Source organism: Rattus norvegicus, chromosome 5, assembly GCF_021556685.1.
Source record: "Rattus norvegicus strain SHRSP/BbbUtx chromosome 5, alternate assembly SHRSP_T2T, whole genome shotgun sequence".
NCBI classification, from domain to species: domain Eukaryota; kingdom Metazoa; phylum Chordata; class Mammalia; order Rodentia; family Muridae; genus Rattus; species Rattus norvegicus.
This window is the reverse complement of record NC_141538.1, coordinates 150,040,816-150,045,761: the sequence shown is the minus strand read 5'-3', so window position 1 is coordinate 150,045,761 and position 4,946 is coordinate 150,040,816. Positions and strand designations below refer to the sequence as shown.

Below are 4,946 nucleotides of genomic sequence, written 5' to 3'. Positions count from 1 at the left end.
GCTCCGGATACGTCATTGGTCCGCGACTTCAAGCCTGCGCCCCGCCCCACTCGTGGCCACGCCCTCTCCTTTTAAATACGGCGCCTCTCTCTCCGCCCAGCTCGTGGTGAAGGAAGAAACCGTTACGGGCCTGGTGAAGGGGTTGAGAGTGATATGGCGTTGGGTATTTAGGGAACTGGAGAAGTTGCAGAGCCAGCCAAAGCAGCATTCCCAACGAAAAGTCCGGGAGTGGCTTAAAGCTGCGACTGCTGCTTGCCGTGTGGTGTTTCCGGCCTTCGTTTCCCCTTCCTACCCTTTATAGAGATACCACTGCACCAAGCTTTTAAAAGTATCATTTCATCTCCAATTCTCCAGAACAACATAGAGACTTTATTATCACCATCGTCGTCGTCGTCGTCGTGGTCATCATCATCAGTTTTTCCAGACAGGGTTTCTTTTTCCTGGCTGTCCTGGAGCTTGCTCTGTAAATCAAGCTGGCCTCAAATTCAGAGATCCTCTTGCTTCTGCTTCCCAAGTGCTGTGATTAAAGGCATGTGCCACCAAGATTTGAGGACTTAAAAAGTTACTTCTATGGCCGGAGTTAACATACCAGGAATACCAGGCTCCAATCCTAGGGGCTCTTTCCTAGCTTGAGCAAGTGAGTGCAATTCGGACCCTGTCACATCGGTGCCATGAAAATGATATACCTCACTTCAGACGGTTGCAAGGATTGGATGAAAGTTAGAAGAATGTTATGGTGGGCAGGATAATACATTGTAAAAACATCAAGTTGTTCAGATATGAGGAGGATAGTGTCTTTTAAATTGCTTTCAGCATACAAAGAGATTGGGTGGGAAAGTGAAAATTCTTTGTAAAAGGTATAGACCTGTAAAGATGCAGGGTCTTGGTTTTGGTGGAAGAGAAAGATAAGCACAGATAACCGGTCGGTGGAGTATTCGTGTGTACTCGAGTGTGCACCTTTACAGGATGAAGGAGTACTCTGCAGTGAAGGCCATCTGAGACTTTTGAAGGAAGTGCTATTGGAGTCAGCCATTCGATTCCAAAACTGGGTGCACGGAAATCAGATGAAGTTCCATTTTAGGTCTCCTGATTTAGAATCGTGGAAGGGTACATGGTCCAAAGGTATACATTCTTAGATGCTCCCCAGAGTCTGGTGATGTGGTAGCCCAGAACACAAGTATTAGAGAGCTTCTGAAAGACAAAGATGACTGACCCAAAGCTTGCCATGGGAGACAAACTTTTCTCTGAGTAAAAGAGCCCAGCAAAGCATGGAGATTGAGGATATGGGAACCGGACTCAGGCAAATCTAGATTTGAGTCCTGGTTCTGCCATTTCCTGGCTGTTCGATTTTCGATTAGTCACTCGACCTCTCTGTGCTTCTGTTTCCCTCATGGTTAAAATGAAGGGAGCTGAACGAGGGAGGTAACTCAGTGGCAGAGCACATGCTTTGCATGTGTGAGGTCCTGGGTTTGATCTCTAACAAGGCAAAGGAAAAAAAAAAAAGCTTAATAACAAATTGAGAGACTAATAGTCCCAAGGTTGCCTTAAAGACTGAGGGAGATAGTGCCGCTTGAAGCGCACTGCTTGGTACATGAAACGTTCTAAAACTATTCCAGGAAATTGTTGTGCAGATGAAATAAGGAATATCACATATAAAACACTAAGGCTTGGCTCAAGTTTGTGCCCAATAACTGCATTTATTAGACAAAGCTGATGCCCAGCAGTAGGAGAAAAATCTGGTCTCACAGGTGTGTACGTGTGCACGCATGTGAACACCTATTTTTGCAGTGACAGGGAGGTACACTTGTGCCAGGAAGTTCATAAGGTCCTTCTGCTGTAGGATCCTGTGGGTGACACTGAGATGCTCCTCTTTTTCTCTCCCTGCCCCTACTGGCGGCTCCTACTCCCTGGGCAGCCAACTAGGAAAGCCTGGAAAGTCAGAAGGGAGCTTCCCTCCTTAAGGCTGGATTTCCTCTCCCTCCACACCCCTTTAACCTTTCACTTGGTCTAGGCCATTTGAGTTCACACAGGCGCACAGTTTGAGAACCACCGGTGAACGGGTTCAAGCCTAAGGGTGTTAGCTTTGCATTTGAGACCATATCCATGCCTGCCCTGTCTGTCTGGCTTTATCTTTTACATTGTACACAGCCAGAAACCCAACAACACCCAACTCCGCCATTGCCAGCTCTTCCTTGTCTTACGCTTTTATTCAGGTTGCTACTGCCTGCCATGAATTTTCCTGTCTAACCTTCCTGGGGAATTCCAGGTTCAGATATCATTTTATTGAGCAAACCCCAATGCCTTTGTATTTCCTCTGGGCCAATGCTATGACTTTTAGGATACCATCTCATAGTTATTTATATGTCTGCTTCCCCCTCCAGGCAAAAGCGGGGCCTTCTTTAGTTCATCTCCAGGATGCCAGCACTCAATATGGGGCCTGACATAGGATAGGCATCATAAATATTCCACGAGTTGCAGGTAATTGAATTTCTCCCTGACCTGGCACTGACCGTGGTACCCTATCCTTCTCCCTAGATCTGGGGCAGTCACTCCAAGCCAGGACCTGCCTTTCCTCGTCTTGCAAGGATTGTTGAAGTTTGTGGCCCTTTTTAAAGTAGAGGGGAATAATGCTCTCTTCCTCTGCCTACCTGTTGCTAACACTGGCATGCCTTATTTACTGTAGTCTCTGAGGCCGCCCCCTGCCAAAGGAGCAAAAGAATGTGGAATCGATCAGATTTGGGTTCAAATCCTGACATCTTCATGGACCGAATGTGTGACCTTGGGCAAATACATTACGCTTTCTGATTCTCAGTGTCCATACCTCAAAACTTCTCCAAGCCCCCGACCCCCAACACACACCCAGCTCCTGGTTGCCCGATCTCTTTCTGTTTCAGGATGTCTTTCTATCTTGCTTATCGCTTTTCTTTGCTCTACCTGTGTCTCCCTGTGGTTCTCAGTTTAATGCTCTGGTCCTTGATAGCTTTGTGTCTTTGCTCCCTTCCCAGGAATTGAGCAGCAGTGACAAGAGAAGAGCCAAGGAGCCCAGGAACACCCAGTTCTTCCCTGGCTAGCCTCAGGGTAGCTTCTCAGTGTGCCAGCCTCAGTGTGAGCCAACGGAGGGAAGCGGGAGGAAGCTGGGAGGGCTTCCATACGCCGGGACCTGTATTTGCGTTCATCCCATGTCTCTGTGCATTAGTTTTTTGGGGGAATGAAAGTAATAAATCAGAACTCAAGACTGTTCAGTGACTTATCCTTTTCTTCGTGTTTATTAACTCAAAATATCTCCCTTACTCGGCTCTCTGTATGGTCTGCAGGCCCCGGCAACTGCTCCAGCTACACCTGCCGTTCCTCTTCACTGTTCCATTCCAACCTCCCTAATCTTCTTAGACCCACCAGCCTATCTTTGCCCAGGCTAGCTCTTCTGGATGTAGCGTTCCTTCCAATTGGTCTGCTTGAGGCTGGCTCCTCAGGTCTCAGACCATGTGGCATAGGGCCACATTCTCTTGGCAAAGGCCTCTTGGACCCTGTCCCTAAGTGTTCCTTGTTGCAGGAACATCATTTCCTGGAGGACTCATGTCTCAGACTGGAGTTGCATATGTATATTTGTTGCAATGAAGTCGTTAGTAAAGGAAGAAGCATCTCTGTAAGCGTTCCTTTATTAGTTACCCACTAAGTCATTACCCATCAAGTATGCGGGATACCAGGCCGGGGGAGGAGGGGGGACACGACAAAGCTTCTCTAGGGGAGCTCGAATTCTAAATATGGGGATAAATACCAAATCAATCACATAGCAGGCAGTCTGTTTAGAAGTGCAGCAGTCCACTTCCCCTACTGTGAATTCCACCCCCCCACCCCCCCCCCACACTTCTTCCTGAATGTAAGCTTTATGAGGGTGGAGATTTTTTTTAAAAAAAATTTAAAATTTTAAGTTATATTTGTGTCTATGTGCATGCAAGTGCTGTGCCCCACAAGGCCGGAAGTGCTGATACCCTGTAGCTGCAGTTAAAGGTGGCTGAACCATTGAACAAGGATGCTGGGGATCCATCCTGAATCCTTTGCAAGAGCAGTATGGAAGCCCAACCACTGAGCTGTCTCTCCAGCTCCGGGAGATTAGGTCTTTGTTCTTTTAATGTCCTCGGTGGCCTACAGTCATCATTGAACCAAGGAGCCCGTATCTAGTCAGTACTTGAGAAGCAAATGGGTTTCCAGATGTGAGTCTTTTTTGGTTTTGTTTTGTCTTTTTTACACAGTTCAAGCCAGTAACCTTGATTCAGATCTTGGTGTTGATTTCAAGATTACTGATACATAATCTTGAAAAAGCCATGCTCTACAACCTCAACTTTTTCAATTGTGTAATGGAACTAGCGTGGTGTGTTGCCCGTAGGACAATAATTAAGATGAACAGAGTCCCAGAGAGAGAGGCACACATGGCCCCTGGTCTTACATAGTCACTGACAACTATTTTTGGTGGTTGTGCAAAACCTTGGAGTTCAGATTTACTTGTTCTGAGTAGCCGGAGGCTACCGTACGAGGCACCAGCGTTAGTGAGAGAGGTGCATTTCATATTACTAAAAGTAAAGGGCAACAGTCCAAAGGCCCAACGTTTTGGTAGATGAAGTGTGAGTGTTGTGTCTTTGGAGGGAGCTGTGAATGTGTATTCGGAGCAGTCATGGTAGGAAGAACTTAAGCAACCGAGGGAACAGAGGAGCCAAGTGTCCCTGGGCTACAGTCTCAGCCGTGGGCAACGAATGCGCTGAGAACGTGGATCTAACTACGGGCACCAGCGGTGCGAGAGTGGGGGATGGGCGCGCCGGGGCCGGCGGGCCCAGGGACCCCGGCCGCAGCGCGCGACACCGCCAGCAGGGGACGCCTCGAGACCGCAGAACTCGCACCCGGGGGCCTGACGTCAGCGCCCCGCTTGTTCGGGCTCCCGCTCTGGACTGGGC

General features: G+C 48.2%; 1 long non-coding RNA gene across 1 annotated transcript; it reads left to right on the top strand.

Annotated features, from left to right (window-relative positions):
- The first annotated feature begins 103 nt into the window (after positions 1–103).
- LOC134486998 (uncharacterized) lies at positions 104–3,242 on the top strand. Its single transcript, XR_015621172.1, has 3 exons — positions 104–637; positions 2,382–2,478; positions 3,006–3,242. It is a non-coding gene; the product is annotated as an uncharacterized LOC134486998 (long non-coding RNA).
- The last annotated feature ends 1,704 nt before the right edge of the window (positions 3,243–4,946 follow it).